The sequence below is a fragment of the Centruroides sculpturatus genome, unplaced genomic scaffold (genome assembly GCF_000671375.1).
Source record: "Centruroides sculpturatus isolate CEXI.00-Female unplaced genomic scaffold, Cexi_2.0 scaffold59, whole genome shotgun sequence".
NCBI lineage: Eukaryota > Metazoa > Arthropoda > Arachnida > Scorpiones > Buthidae > Centruroides > Centruroides sculpturatus.
In genome coordinates this window covers 144,393-161,013 of record NW_019384301.1, presented here as the reverse complement: position 1 = coordinate 161,013, position 16,621 = coordinate 144,393, and the positions used below count along the sequence as shown (strand labels likewise).

At 27.4% G+C, this 16,621-nt stretch overlaps 1 protein-coding gene across 2 annotated transcripts in view; it reads right to left on the bottom strand.

The window, feature by feature from the left end:
- LOC111639739 (sex peptide receptor-like) overlaps positions 1-15,685 on the bottom strand; it is a 117,055-nt gene extending 101,370 nt beyond the window's left edge. The window contains exon 1 of one of the 2 annotated variants that reach the window (XM_023385781.1): positions 15,642-15,685. The gene's annotated coding sequence lies outside the window, so the exon portion shown is untranslated. Of the gene's footprint in view, positions 1-14,073; positions 14,121-15,641 lie in introns of those variants that run through there. The other variant, XM_023385838.1, reaches the window with a different exon arrangement.
- Between the last annotated feature and the right edge of the window lie 936 nt (positions 15,686-16,621).

Genomic DNA, 16,621 nt, shown 5'->3' with positions numbered 1-16,621 from the left:
AGCTATTGTAATCAATCGGACAAACAAATTTATGGTGGAAAGTCAATTTTTTTTTGTGTACAGGGAAAAAAGTGTCGGCTGTTATATAAAAGCTGATATTGAATGACCCACTAATGGGTGTTTCATCGACTGTAAAGTGAAGTTGTCACGTCGGGATTGAGACAAACAGAACAAAGTCAACAATGTGTCGAGTAGAAGAGATCGGGTTCCTACAGTTACAAGGAACGCTACTTAGCCACAGACAGATGGTACAAGATATGAGGCCCATCTGCCCATTCATTCACTACACATTTTCTTCTTCTTCTATTCGAACCTGATGCATTCTCTGTCGTCACGACGTTCTTAAGTCTCGCGGTCTATAAGACACACAGATTTTTCTATTATTTATTATATATACACCGGTATTTCTATTAATTTCTATAACTTTAAGATACTAAAGGACTTATTTCAACACATAATGGCGTTTAAATTGAGGGAAATGAATTTTTACATCAAAATTTTACAAGGTTTAAGCGATTTTCTCTCTAAGAAAACCGAAATAAAACCGATAATTTATTAATTTTTACCAAACCTAATTTAATAAAACGAAAAATTTTCAAAAAAAAAAAAAAGAAAAAGAAATAAAATTCCCAACATTTTTAAATTGTATTTTTATAGTAAAAATATACAAAAAAAAATTTATCGACACGTTTAAATCTATTTTAAAGATCTACATTATATGAAGGGAAGCATTATAATACAGTTAATCTAACTTTTAAAATAGAATTTAATTCAAAAATTTAAGTTAAAATTCTTTCAAAAAAAATAAATAAATAAAAATACGTCGCTTCAAGATAAGCTTTTCGAGTTGTATAAAGAAAAACTATAACACATTTATATATATAAAGAATCAAAACGTTAAAAAATAAATAAATAAATAAAAATACGTGAATTGAAGATAAGCTTTTCGAGTTGTATAAAGAAAAACTATAACACATTTATATATATAAAGAATCAAAACGTTAAGTGGTACTGTCAGATAAATTCTGTTTTTAAATTAATAACAGTAGAAAAATATATCTTTTGTGAAATGTACTTTAAAATTTTTTTCTTACTGTTCTTGAAAAATGTATACATTTTTTTTTAAACGTGGTTTCTCAACCTTTCATGAATAATGTAATTTCTTTTAGTGTTAGAGTAGATCGCGAACTACTTGTTGATAAATCTGTACTGACGTATTGAGAAAATGTTTGACATATACAGATTTAACAATTTGAACTTTAATAACTGTTTGTAGTGAGAATGGCATCATTCTGATCGATTTATTATGCTCATAATAAATGAAAGTAGAATGAAGTAATGAAGAATGTTCTACAGGTCACAAATGGCTTAAGTGGATCATCGTAGGTCGTTTCAATAGGAACAATGCAGAAATGATTGAATTTAATATTTATAGAAACAATTTTTACTCCATAATTTCCAAGATTTATTATTATGATGACGTAATTTAAATTCGATTAATTATATATCATTTTATAAATCTAGACAATTTATCAAATGATATAATGCTAGATATTCCTAGAATATAGGGAATATTTATCATTCTACCAATGCCTGCAATTACTGAGAAGTTTGAGGATTTATTTTAATATGTTTAAAGTCATTTATACGATGTTATAAGAGGTATTGTTAACAGGAAAAGTATGATGTACAGGGGCAAGATATTACTCTTTATGTACTAATTATAATATATAGAAAGTAATAAAAAATTTATAAAAGAAATTAACTAAAATTACAAAATCTTAATTGGAATATTACATAATTTGCTCATAATTTTGACCAGATAAGACATTAATATATATGTATTAGATCCTGTATGTACTGTATCAAATATTCTTCTCGTGTCCTTTTGATATTCACGTACAGATAAACGAATAAACATGGCGATAACACATTTTTATGGTTGAAAAATGCAATATTTTTCGAATTTTATTACATTATAGAGGAAAAAAATCCTGATCTTACGTTTCAAAAAGAAATCTAGATTATAGAAATTCATCAAAAAGTTTGTATATTCAAAGACAGAACATTCGGAATTCTTTCTAACTCAATGCCATATATCTAAGCAATGAAGAAAAAGTAATGAGAATCATCAAAAATCTTAACGCCTCTACAGATTTTTCTTCTTTCTCTCCCTTCTGAATTACAATTGAAAACGTTCTTTACTTACTGTAAATTTATAAATAAAAACTTTTCGTTTAAAAATATAATATAACAAATAGTAATGATTTATTATAGAAACTTCACATATTCAATAGATTTTCAAAGAGGAAATTTCAAATTTCATAACGGAAAGTATTATGTTATCGTTTAAAGTTCAAACTAAATGTAAACAGTGTCCACTTCAACTTAATAACTAAGTTAGAAAGAATGACACTACTTGGAAAATTTCGTTATCACAAGGAGGATAATGTTTTCGTTAACAATGTTTCAACAAACTTTCTTTTTTTTCTATGATTATTTTCTGTTTCTTTCTTTAATATCTTCTATTTTATAGTTTAAAAAAATACTTTTATATCAACGTGTGAAGGTAAGTTTTACCTTTAATTGTGTACATATTTATGTTAATTATTTACAGCGCTGTTTTAAGAACTCTTGAGATCCTGGCGAAAATTTCACTGGCCCCGAAGTATGGGAATTGGTCAAAAATAGCCCCATTTTTGGACGTAGAGGGACAGTAAAACATCGAGAAATTCAAAAAGTTGGGCGTTTTTTCTGTATGTATGGATGTTTGTGTGAGGAGTATGATTTTCTTTATCCGCTTTGAAACCTAATAACTCCTGTGCCTTTTGTCAGAAATTTCTAAAATTTTGTAGAGATTTGCGTTTTAGAGGTAAATTGTTATGGAAATTTTCAGGAAATTTTCGGACTAAAGAACGTCGGGAAAGTCCAGCAACAACTTTTCTAGTTTTTTTAAAAGGCATTATACACACACAAAGAAAAATATTAATAATGAACAGAGAGATGAGGCTGCTAAGAAAACAAGGCCATTAATATCCGATATTAATACGTACCTGGCTATATATATTCATATATTACTTGCTCTACGATAATTTAATAACAAGATGTTATTAAAATTAATATTACTCGCATTCTATTCGTCTCAATATATTTACAGTTACATTGCAAATATGTGTAGTACCTATCCAAAGTAAGAAATAACAAATTTTTCACTTGGCATCTAGAAGTTTTAGTTAAATCAAAACAAAACCTTTAATTAATTAAAATGCAATTTAAAAAAATTATAATCCAGCAAAATCATAGGTAATTTCACAGCTTAAAGATACTAGAAACTTATGGCTTAGTGCTCAAAATTTATTATTATTTAGTAGAGGATACAGACTCATACATGGGCAACTTATGGAAGAATGGATAAAACCATTGAGCATTAAAAGATTGTGGGTTCGCACCTGATCAATGGGAACTTTCTCGATTTTATTCACGTGTGTAACACCTAAACAATACACAAATTATTATAGAAAAGTACTCCCACGTGTTGCAATGTCTTCTTCTATCAATTCAATCCCTCCAATGCTCAGGACCATAAGAACTCTAAATTGCAGCCTCGAGTAGAATAGTTTCTAATAATTCATAATTTAATTGAAAATTTATTGTGTTTCATCTTAATTAATGTAAAATTAATTTATTTTTATTTTGGAGTATTAAGTTAAAAAAATGAGAATTTCTTCTATAGAAGCGTGTCATAATAATCATAATCTGGTTAAGTACAGTTCTTAATTCAACGTAGGATTACAAGCATTATGATGTATAGACCAGTCAAATTTTTTTATATATATTTTTTCCATCAAACAACTGAGATAAGAAGATTGTTTATCAGGATTTCATAAACCCAATAATCATCTGGTGAACAGATGATCACTCAAAAATAAGCATTAAGCTGACAAAAATAGCTTCATTTCTGTTTACTTGGCCACATTCTCGGAAGATTACAATAGGTTTTTTTTTTTAATCTTGTATGAAAAAATCAACTAGATCTTCCTAAGATATCGAAATATAATTATATACACCATCTGCATATTTCATTTTTATGATGTTTTCTTGATAGTTCATGTAAAAATTAATGGTATAATTATTTTCACTTCTTAATTCCTAAATGCAAATAACTTGGTGGTATTTCTAGGGATTTCACATTCAATAAAATTGTGCCTTTTCAATTTTATTGAACTGGAAAATACAGGAATTCAAAATTATTGGCCTAGAAATTTTCCCAAGGTTCTTCTAAGAAGTTTTAGAACTTTTGATTGGACATGTTTGCAGAACCGAAAAGTTCTTTTTTTTCAGGTTTTATTCTTTGAATCATCAAATCATTATTTTATGCGGATAAATATAAAGTTATCCAACAATTCGTAGTGAAGTTTGCTGCTTTCTTCCTTCCCTTTACTTCAAATAAACCATATTTGACATTTCCTACGAATTCTTTACGTGTTTTTCTTTACGTTTTTGTCAATAAAATAATTACGATTTTATTTTTTACTGTAAGCAACCAGTTTGAAGAAAAATACTTTTATACATTTGTAATATTTTATTATTTAATTAGTTGAGTAAATGACACGAAATATCGAGCAAAACATATTTGCTCTTCCTCGATTTCTTTTGCTTATTCTTGTTCCTTAGAAGGCAAAGAAACTATCTGTTTCGAGCAAATTTTACATATTTTTCATTTTTATCCGTTTTATCTTCTAGAAAATGTTTATTTTTTCTTCAAAAAGAATTTATTGTGCAATTGTTTACTTCCTACAAATCAAAATGAATGTGTAATTACACTGTTTTCTTGTTATACAGTATATACGCTGTCTTCTTAATAAGAGACTCTTCCTTTGCTTATAATTTACTTTGTTAAACGGAAGGAATCTTGAATATTTAAAGCAACATCATGTGAAAGAGGTAAGCGTTATTACATTAAATAGTTTGCGGAATTAATAATTATATTTACTTTAAAAATTATAATAAATTGTTAAACAAAGTAATTACATTAACAGAACCTACAACCGTCTTAGAGAATAAAGAACTTAATCAAGAATATTCAAAATGAGAAATGATCTAAGATTTGTTTAAAATATTTAATTAAAATAAATATTTAATTTTCAACAATATATAAGTTTTATTTAATAGCACTCGATAATTATTAAAATTAGTTTATTAACACTTTTATTTTGTTATAATCGAAATATGAAAACATAATTCTTTAAAATGTCCATTTATTTTTAGAATGTGGAATCGGGAGTAGCTCACGGATAGTCTCAATATTAGTATAATATTTTGTCATTTTACTTTTTCGGATATAATATAACAGAGAAAAAGTAATGCAAAACATTTGGGGGAGTTTTTTCTATATGTGTTTAGGGGGAGAGCATGATTTTGTTCATCCACTTTGAAGCTTAATAACTTCTGTCTCTTCTGTCAAAAATTTCTGAAATTTTACAGAAAGGTTTGTATATTAGGAGGATCGATGCTGTTAAATTTTGGTGGTTAACGGTTGAGGGGTGAGGAGATAGAGAGAGATCATACATCATATCTCCAGTGGGATTAGAAGATTTTACTCGTTATTAGCATTTACAATTTTTTAAATAAATTAAACGTTTTGACATTTTATAATAATTAATTATATAAAAAAATTTAAAATAAAATATTATAACACACGCAATTTTAAATGTTTTGCCGAGAAAATTAAGCAAATCCTTGCTGGATTTTTAAAAAATTGTCAGGAGATTTCACAGTGTAAATATATTCTCTTCTTCCCTTCGCTTCGCCCGTGTTTTTTTTTTCGATTCTCTACCCTGTTGGCAATAAAAGGCCTTCTTTACACCCATCGTAGGTTGGTCCAGGCTTACAAAGATATGTTAACTGACTTTTGAGCCACTTTCTACAAGTTTATTAATAATAAAACATGCTTTCAGAATTTCTATAGGATTTTTTTAATTTCATAAATCAAAATTTATCTTTGCAATTTATAAGCGAAGAATTGAAACAATTAGATTATACTTACAACTCTAGTGAAAGGAGTTATGTAAAACATTAATAAATAAAATAATAATAAAATATTAATCCCTTCTTTAAATACGTTCTGCATTGTTGAATATATATATATGTATATTAATATTTAAATTTTAATTTTCTATGGTTCATTCCAAATTATGAATAAATTATATTTTCTCTAGTTAATAATATCGCATGACTTGTTCTGTCATTAACTTTCTTATACAGTTACTTTGCACGAAAAGAATTTATAAAATTCTTCCGTTTTAAAATAAAATTACATTCAAACCATTGAAAAAAAGCATAGAAACTGTCCGTCACTCGGAGGTGGCCGTTATTTGGAGGTTATTTTGTATGTATTCTTCTCTGTTTAGAGATGGGAAATGACCATTATTAGAGATTCGACTAATTAAATTTTTAAATTTTAATGAATATATTTTTTTTAAAAACAAAATTCTGAAGTATTAATACTTTAATTTTTCATCAAATATACATTTTACTAAACGTTATATAAAATGTATATTTAATTAAGTTTTATGGCAAAGGTATACATCATTACACGGCAATTAAATTCACGTTAATGAAATTATTATCAAAATTTAATAAATTATTTAATATTTACATAAACTTAACATATTTATTTATCGTTAAAAATTAATTTAATTATTTAATAATTATGTTCGACGAAAAGTTTTATAAGAAAATAATTATCAAAATTTACTTTGACAAAAAAAAAACAACATTCATCCCTTCAATTAACACAAGATCCTTCATAAGAGATATGGACAACACCCTAAGATTTAAAGCCTGGTTGGTGTCTCTTGTGAGGTAATATATAAAAATCTTGTTGTAACTCTTAGAGTCTAAATAATAAATAGAAATATATATTATATAAACTCACGTTACGTCTACAAAGCCACGAGTTAAGGAACAATACGTAATATATTGTTTACTTTTTCGGTATGAAGTGAGGAATACGTAGATTGTGGCCCTAATCAATTCCTTAGTTTAAGTGAAAAAAGGGTTCATTTTAACACCGACAAACAGCCTCACTCTACGAGGAACAAGATACATTTTCTCACTTCGTAGAATGAGGCTGTATCTTTCTGTAATGAGGCAGTACGTAAACGTGTCCCTAACATAAACAATTTCTACGAAATGAAAGTAGTTTTAGTACAGAATATAAAAGATAAGGAAGAAGAAGACGAGAAAATCATAGTCACGAACGTAACTGAAGTGAAATTTATTACTTTGTTTGCTTTTCCTCACTCATGACTGATGATTGTTAGGAAACGTTACGTCTTCTTTAATAATTAATTACTTTTAACTGCGTTTAATATCCGAGTACTTGAATTTAGATACAGAATATAATTATATATTTAACCCCTAGAAATTTAACAATAAATCAAATATTCATATTCATACTTGTTACATTTCTTAAAGCATTAATATTTTATTATTCTATTTTGAATATTCGTAGTGGTAAATGTTAAAATATTGATTATTCTGCTTCTTGAATATATATTAAGTAGTAAATTTAGATTATAACATGATTTCTAACTTTAGAAACTTTTTTTAAAGTTAAATTTTGAATAATTCTGTTTGATTTTTTAAATTTGTCAAACCTCTGAACAACGGCCAGTGACGAAAACTTAAAAGAAATGACCGTTTATCGGAGGTGGCCGTTGTTTACAAGTTATTTTCCGAAGAAACATGTTCAGTTCACGCCATTTTTTACTTTTTCTGCAGGTATTTTTCAAAGAAACTTAAATTTATAACATATAATCGTGATAAAAACACCCCTTTCATAGAAAAGCTTGTAAAAAATAAGTATATAAGATGAACTCGATCATATATATCTTCATAAACGTCGATCTACAAACAAGCTAGATTTTATCGCTTTTATTATTGGAAGAAAGATTATAAAAAAGTGGATATAAAACTTTAAAAATATATATTTTAAAACCTTAAAAGAAGACTTAAAAACTCAAAAATCGGATCAGATTTTCCATTTATAATTTAGAAATTTCACTACGTGAGATATCAACTCTACGCGATCACTTTGAAAACAAAGATAAATTCTTCTCCTTGAAATCTTTCGCATTATTTTTTTCCTTGGTTCTTAACCATTTTATTTATTGCAATATTTTAAAACAAAAGTTTAGAATTGATGGTAAAATCTTCTTCAATTAGAAATGGATAAAAATTCGGGAGTTATTTTTGTATGTATGAATGTTATTGTGTGTGTGGGGGCACGATTTTTTTTCGCCCTGTTTGAAGCTTAATAACTCCTGTGCTTTTAGTCGAAAATTTCTGAAAATTTGCAGGACCATTTGTGTATTCGAAGGGTTGATTCTTTTAAATTTTGATAGCTAAAGGTCTAGAGGGTGGAGAGATATTGGAGATCGTGTGTGTCTCCAGTACGGTCTGACTTTCTCAATCTTTATCCCATCGTGACTTATTAAGCGAAATAGACCCTCCAAACCCGGAATTTTTCCTCCTATTTTCACTAAGGTTTTATGGGATCTCAAAACGTGATTTGCAAAACACCTGGAGGTTCAAATTTGACACGATTACAATACTTTCCCGTTCCAGAACAGCCGGAAAAGTAAAAGTATAAAAGATTTCATAATTTTTCTTTATGGGTCTTGTGGCATGGATATTTCTTTATACTGCTCGACTTTCATACACACTTTTAGCAATGCATTACGTTCGAAATCAGTCCCGACTGTACTGATTTCGAACGTAATGAAACTAGACTGGAACTGGACTGGATTGATATGAGACAAGGCAACACATGGAATCTACAAAGGAGGTTGTGTCCCTGGAGATCTTTCCACGAGAAACTGGCCCCTGTTTAGGTGTTATACCCGTAAAGATGACCTGGAAATGTTTTTTTCAGGTTATCTTCACGGTTAACCAACCTGTTGTTCGGGCGCGAACCCACAACCTATTGTTCAATGCTTTCATCCACTCGCCCAAAGGTGAACTGAAAGGACTTTACACGGAAAACTGGCCACTATTTAGATGTTAGACACCTAACAAAGACCCAGAAAACGAAAACCCACGACCCGCTAACTCGTTGGCGGGTGCGAACCCGCGACCAACTAGCAGTTTTATGTGATGTTATCCCCTCTGGTACTAGTGGGCAAGCAATTTATTCAACGTTTGAAATTAAAATATACAACTTCCTTTACTCAATAAACCTCGATATAGCGTTCTTCTAAATAGCGCCATCAAAGCAAAGTGTCAATGAATATTTGTAAACAGATCTTCACATCTTTCTATGAATTAAGTATACAATTTTGCATTGCAAACGACTTTGTTATCACCAAACCAAATAACTTCCATCCTCTTAAATCTGTATTTAGACCTCGTTACTACATATAATTGTGTTTATTTAAGTTACTTCGGTTTAGCGCTAAATCGATACACACAATTTATGTAAGTTGTATAAGCTCTCTAGAGACATATTGTATAATCTGAAATCTCGAGAAGCCACGCAATAAACTGAAAGTAAACCATTTTAATTGTTATAATTTGAATGAACCCGAAGAAAATTTTCGAGATTTCGTATTAAATTTTTAATTGTTTTCAACTAAAAGAAGAAAATTCAATTAAATTATCCTCAAAATAATCCCATTTAATGCGAAAATGAGTTGAATTCTTGCAATTATGTTAATATCTAAAGCAAAAATGGGCCCAACTTGTTATTGATACAAAACATATTTCATGCTTCAAGAGAAAACATCCGTTAAAAGAACAAAATTTAATCTCAAAACAATAATTACAATTCCGAGTCTAACAAATCCGGATAAATCTTGTAAAAAGTCAACAAAATGGAATAATTAAATGAAATAAATCTTTTATAAAACCACTAAAATTAAATTATACTTTTAAAATATATAAAATTTTTATTTTATTTTATATCAGTATCTGATTTATATTAGTTATACCATCACAATTACCACTACGAACACCATCACTACAATCACAGTTATCAGTATTATCACTATCACCATATCCATCATCAACCCCATAACAATCACCATCTTCATTATTTATTTATTTAGGATGTCCTTTCCTCCTCCATCCTTCCTTCTCTCTTCTCTTCTTGCTTGCATGGTAATTTAAGATTTTCTTTGGAATTAGCTACTTAAATAACACAAGAAAACTTTGACTTTTCTTCTCATTTATCTATAATAAAAATCGTCACTAATTTGCATAAAATTCTTTCACTTTTCTATTCTTTTCTTTCCAATTTTCATAAATTACAGAAAATATTTTGACTGCTCATAACTTATAAGTCATTTTAAATATTTTTAGCTGAAATTATTATAACTTGTTTTCCTCGTTTTGTCCGTCCAACTCTCATAATAACTGTTTAATTTATGCCGCTCATTTTAGATACTAATCTCAGATCGTTCTTTTTGTTGACAAATTAATTAAGGAATTTATAAAAGACAGCAAATAATTTATATCTCATGTTTAATGTATACTTAACTAAATAATATTCATTGTAGCTCATGAATTTTTTCCTCTCTTTCTCCTAAAGAATGCGTTTAATATATGCAAGAGTTGATTTATTGTAATATTTTATAGGAGAATCGATACAAAATTATTCTTTTTCTACAGTTTTGCGTCAATGCAACAATTCAATTTATCATCGTATTTAACAAAATTAAAATAAACATTTTTAAAAGTTCTTTTTTACTCTTCAAAATTATAAATTGTTCAATTTTCATAAATAATGCAAATGTTTGTCGATTGCTACGCTATTGTTTATGATTTTAATTCGGTATTTTTTATATTGCAAAGAATTCTATTGTTCGTAACATCATAAAAACTCTTCTTACATTGTTTAATATTACAAAGAAATGTATGTAAAGTCCTTAGTGGTACTTTTAGTGTTGAGAAGTATAGAAAAAGTCTTTGCTGTGTCGGGAAATAGTAGGAAAGTCCTTTATGGTATTAGAGTCTAATACCATAAAGACTTCGTTTATATTCCTAAACACCATAAGGTCTTTCCTACTGTTTCCTAACACCGCAAGGACTTTTCTACACTTCCTAACACTAAAAGGGCTGCTATTTCATAACAACACAAAAAAATTTTTTGTATTTTCGAATATCGCAACGACTTTCCTTACATTTTCTAACAACATCTCCTATCTTCTATTGTTCTCTAACATATTCTTTGGGGGATAAAGTTCAACTTTATAAAACCTAGAAGAATACATACTGTATTATATTTATCACTTTCCTTATTTTATAAAATAAAACATTACTATTTTATACGAAGATAAACATTTAATATAATTCATTAAATTCACAAAGAATCATTAAAAATGCTTACAGATTCATTTAATGGTTTAATCGAAGATAGAAATTTAATATATAGTTTCATAAACCAAGCAGGAAAACTTGACTTTGAATCAATATTTTGATATTTGAATATTGTTATTCGAATAAATATATTAATATAAACTAGTAAATAACTTATATATGACTTATATTTTATGAATTTAATGTTCCTGGATAGGAAATAAATAAAATATTATGAATTTTCCTAAGAAGCTTCAGGCATAGAAAGGTTTGTTTCTATATCCTGAAGCATTTACAAATAATCTTGTAAACAAGACACTTTTTTTCACATCTAAAGCTGTATTAAACCAATAAATCCTTCTCCTTATTTATTTTTAAACTATAAGTACCCTTAAACAATGAATTTAATTAAATTTTAATGATAAAATAATAAAAATTTAAAGCTCAGAAGTTAATTCTCATAGCGCATCTAACGCTTGAAAAAAATCATTGTTTATTTTTTTAACAATAAAGAAATTATTTCAATATAATTTATACTTTATAAATCATTAAAAACAGTTGAAATCTTTTATATTTTTTATATTCTTTTTATTATAGGAAGCGAAAATAAAATCGTTTTCAAAATATTGCTATTATAATCCTAAACAATTTTCATTGATCACAACTCCACTATCTGGAATTAAATTTATAGGATGAACTGTGTGTTAAGATGAGTTATTCTATCGGATTATTGTGATAAAATATTTTATTAAAACTATACACAGTTGAATAAAATTTTCAATACGTATTTCAATAAATAAAATGTGGTTATTCACAAATATATTGCTGAATTTCAATTGTTTATTTGCAAATTACGTTAAAACTCTTTATTACATACAAATAATTGTTGTTTGAGGTATTTAAATTTATCTCCACACTCGATTTAATGCCAAAATCAGAAGCGAATAAGTCGAAGTTTGACTGCGCGAGTCAACTGGTAGCTCGCGATTACCAGGTTGGTTTAATTATTATTAAAAGGATATCATAATCTTCCGATTTAATAATAACAGGTTAATAATATACGTAAATTAAATTATTTCTAATCTCAGAAAATTGGTTATAACTACTAATAAATCAGGATTTGTTAAAATAAATAAAAAATCAAACGTTTCATAAAACGTTATATATCAATCTGTCGATGGCGATTCTATGGTTGATGAATTACGTTACACTGAAATATTTCATGATAGTTAATTTTATTTTAAATATTTCACAACTTTTCACTTAGTAATATTTCTAAGAGAATAAAAAACCAGCAAATTTAAGATAAAATATCTGATAATATAAAAATATCAGCAACACATTATTCCTTATCTCCATTCTGGATTTTGTTCATTCTAGTCACAGATACGCCCAACTAAGCATGAGTTGACCTCTTCAAACTCCCGGAAAATAAGTTTGGGTCATTGAGTATTTCATATAAAAGTGTCCAAAATCAATGAAGCTATCGCATTACATCAAAAGAGTTTTGATGATAGTCAAGCATATCGACATCTTTACTGTTATATTTACAACCCACGTCAAAGAATTTAATTACAAACTTAATTCCTTATATTCATTAATTCATTTTTAGAATTGTTGATCATTGCTTTCTGCAGCTTACAAAATGAATTAAATAAAATTAAAGCTAGTTTATTGTTTAAAAAGTTATAAATACCGAAACTATTATTTAAAGAATTACAAATAACTTAACATACAATTGTACCTTAAAGAAATACAAGTAAGAATTAAAAAAGAAATTTCTCATAGTTCTATTCGTAATCCTGCTAAGCAATAAAAATTTAATAAGTTAACAATAAAAATTTCTTGTAAATAAAATCACCCATCTGAAACAATCAGGAAGAATTACAATATTTTATATTATAAAATAAATGCATACAGCTGTAACTGAATGCCGTTTCGAGTGAATAAACCGTAAAAAAATATCGATGAAAAAAAATATATATATGTATTTTATCATTTGCACTTGCAGTTTATGAAATATTTTAGTAGCTTTTCTACCCCTCGTACAGTACCGATCGACAAAATTCTAGAAGGGGGGAGAATCCGTACTATTCCAACTCAGACAACTTTATGACACGATCTTGGATAAAAAAAATCAACAAATTCACATTGGAAAATATTTCATAAACCATATATATAAATCGAAAAAATTGTCATCCGGGGTAAGGTCGTGTCGCAAAAATTGAAAAAAATTGTTTAAGGTATCGATATTGGATATAATGTTATAATATTTTTAACTTTCAAAAACATTACCTCTATATATATTTATTATATTTAACTTCATCTATCTGTATGATTATATGATTACGAGCAATTATCTAACTCGATATTGATGAAAGACGAACGGACAGACGGACGACAGTGAAAATCGGGTATGCAATTTGTAAATTGCGAGCCAAAAATCAATTATTATTAAATCTGATAGAGATATTGTTAATGATTTTCGTTCAAATTATACACGAATGAATACATAAATTCGAAATCAATACATTTTTTTTATAACTTATACTCATTTTTATATATTAATTACAATACCTTATGCTATAATTACTGTATAGCGAGCTCTATAGGTTCTTTATGTTATTCCTTTTGTTACGATGTGATAAGTAATGATAATAATAGTAATAATCTATTTTCAATGACAGTTACTTCTGAGAAAAGCACAGTACATACCTTTATTCTGATATCTCAGAGAATTATAAAAAATACTTTTATAATCTAGAAAATAAATTAAATTATTACTACGATAGAAATGTAAAACAAGGAATATATAAATATAAAGATTAAGTAAAAAAAATTTATGGTTTAAATTGATTTTTTTTAAAGAAAGAGTTAAAGTGAACCCAGTGGAGGGAGTTATAAGCTGGAAGCTTGCCTGGAAACACTTTGGAATTTGATGTCATCTTCTTAAAGTTTGACGTCATCTGCATCCAGGAATGATTGTCTACAGACAGGATTAGTGAAGGAATGTGTGATTTGAATGCCAATATGGTTGAAGTGATCAACTTTATCAATGAAAAATTCGCGTCATTTTTTTTTAAGATTTTAAACGTATATTAAATTTTTAAAATAATTTTTCTCCTATTTTATTCAAATAAAAAGAAACACGACATCAATTTTTGAACATTTCCAAAAAATCGATACACTTCTTGGTAAGGATCAAAATTCTAAAAAGTCGACTTATGATTTACAGAATAAGAAAAATTCGATTTTATCTTATAAAAGCAAAGTTTTTCCAATAATAAAATGTATATTTGATGACTCGCAATATACAGTCGAACCTCCAATGACGGCCACATCTAACCAGCCGCCATTTCCCTCCCCAGGAATGTCCAATAAAAATGCATTCGAAATAACCTCCAAACAACGGCCATTTTGTATTCTCGTCAGTGACCGTTATCAGAGGTTCCACTGTGCTATATATATTATTTAAATTTAGCTTTAATAAACTAATAATTACGCTATAAAATTAATTGAGATTTAACTTTTCAACCTTTCTAGAAGAAATAAAAGTTTCATTTTATAAGTATATAATTGGCGGATTGTAAATAGATCGCGACTCACCGGTTGACTTCTGAATTCTGCACGATAAATTTAGTAAAATCAATAATATTTGAGTCATTTTAAAATAAATTAATTTAAAGACTGATAATTAAATATTGAAAATTTTCTACAACAATTCTTTACGTTAATTTGGGAATTAGAAAAGAAAAAAAAATTAATTGTTAACACGTTGTTTGAAAGTTTAATACACAAAGATGTAAAATTAATTGGCAAATAAAATAAAAGAATAGTAATAATGTCATTTAAAATATTAACAATAGCATTTATCATTTCATTTAATTATATTATTAAAATTAATTAAACAATATACAATCAAACCTGTGTACAAAGGCCACTGACGGGGATATAAAAAAGTGATTCCTTTATGCATTTTTGTTTTAAAAAAAAGATCCCAAAGAAATGGTCGTTATTTAGAGGTTGGCCGTTAGAAGAATATTTTTTAATTTTATTTTTATATTTTTTAAAAATATGTAAAGAGCTAAAATGTCGTTGACTATTACTTTTACTGTCAACGTTTTATCAAGATTATCGAACTTCGTAAACAAGAAGACGTTCCTGTCACGAAATGCCTTCATTTTAAAATTCCACGTGTCATAAAATCCGATTTTTCTGCTAACTTACATAAATTTATCAATAAAATTATATATTTTATTGGAAAAATATAATAAAATATTTACCTTTTAAGTTGAAGAATACTTTTAAGTTTCAATATCCAGTTATANCTACTTTCTCCCAGAATAAGAAACAAATAAATATTTCTGTTCTTTTTTTTTCTTCTCTTTCTTTTTCCTTTTGCTTCAAATTTATCCGACATCATAAATTTTTTCATTGTTTCCATTCTTTTCCATTTATTACTGAAAAAAATATTTAAAATAATAGATAAATATATGTTTATTTTTAAAGCTTTAATACTAAGAAAAAAATGCTTTAAATTTTAATAATAGGAAGAGAAAGAAGCATGACCCCTGAGAAAATAAGATAAGATCACAGCAGGCCCTAAAACATAGCACTTGTATTAAAAAAATGTTCAAAAACTCATGTGCAGGTGTTCCGTAAGTGTCGTGTTGTGTCGAATCTTGTTTATTCTTTTACAGGTAAAGCATGGCCCCGAATAATGAGGTTATTTTGATGGTAAGGATCTACACTTAGAGTGAATGTGAAGAAGAGTTTAACAAGCTACATTTAACTGCTGTGTGTGATTCTGGATGTTAAACTCTTCAGCAACTTCACGTCCCTATTATCAAAATTAGTTGAATTTATTCCTTCTTACTCAGTGCCATACTTTATCTATAAAAGAATAAACAAAGATGAACGTAAATTCTAAGATTTCGGATTTATAAGACACCCTGTATATCGAATCAACAATAAGAATTACCTCTAAATATCAGCCATTTTTTTTCAGGATAATGGATGCAAAATAACCTCCGAACAACGGCCATTTTGTATGTTCTCGTCAGTGGTCGTTGTTCACAGGTTTGACAGTAATTAAGAATACGTAAAAATATATATCCCACGCATATTTTTATAATTTAAATAATAAAGGAGGTGGTTAAAAAACGCATTATCTGACTATAAAAAATTTTTTTAATATTCTAAAAATTATAAATTATTATGTTATTATTACTTTAAAATTTTATAAAAATAAGATATTATTATG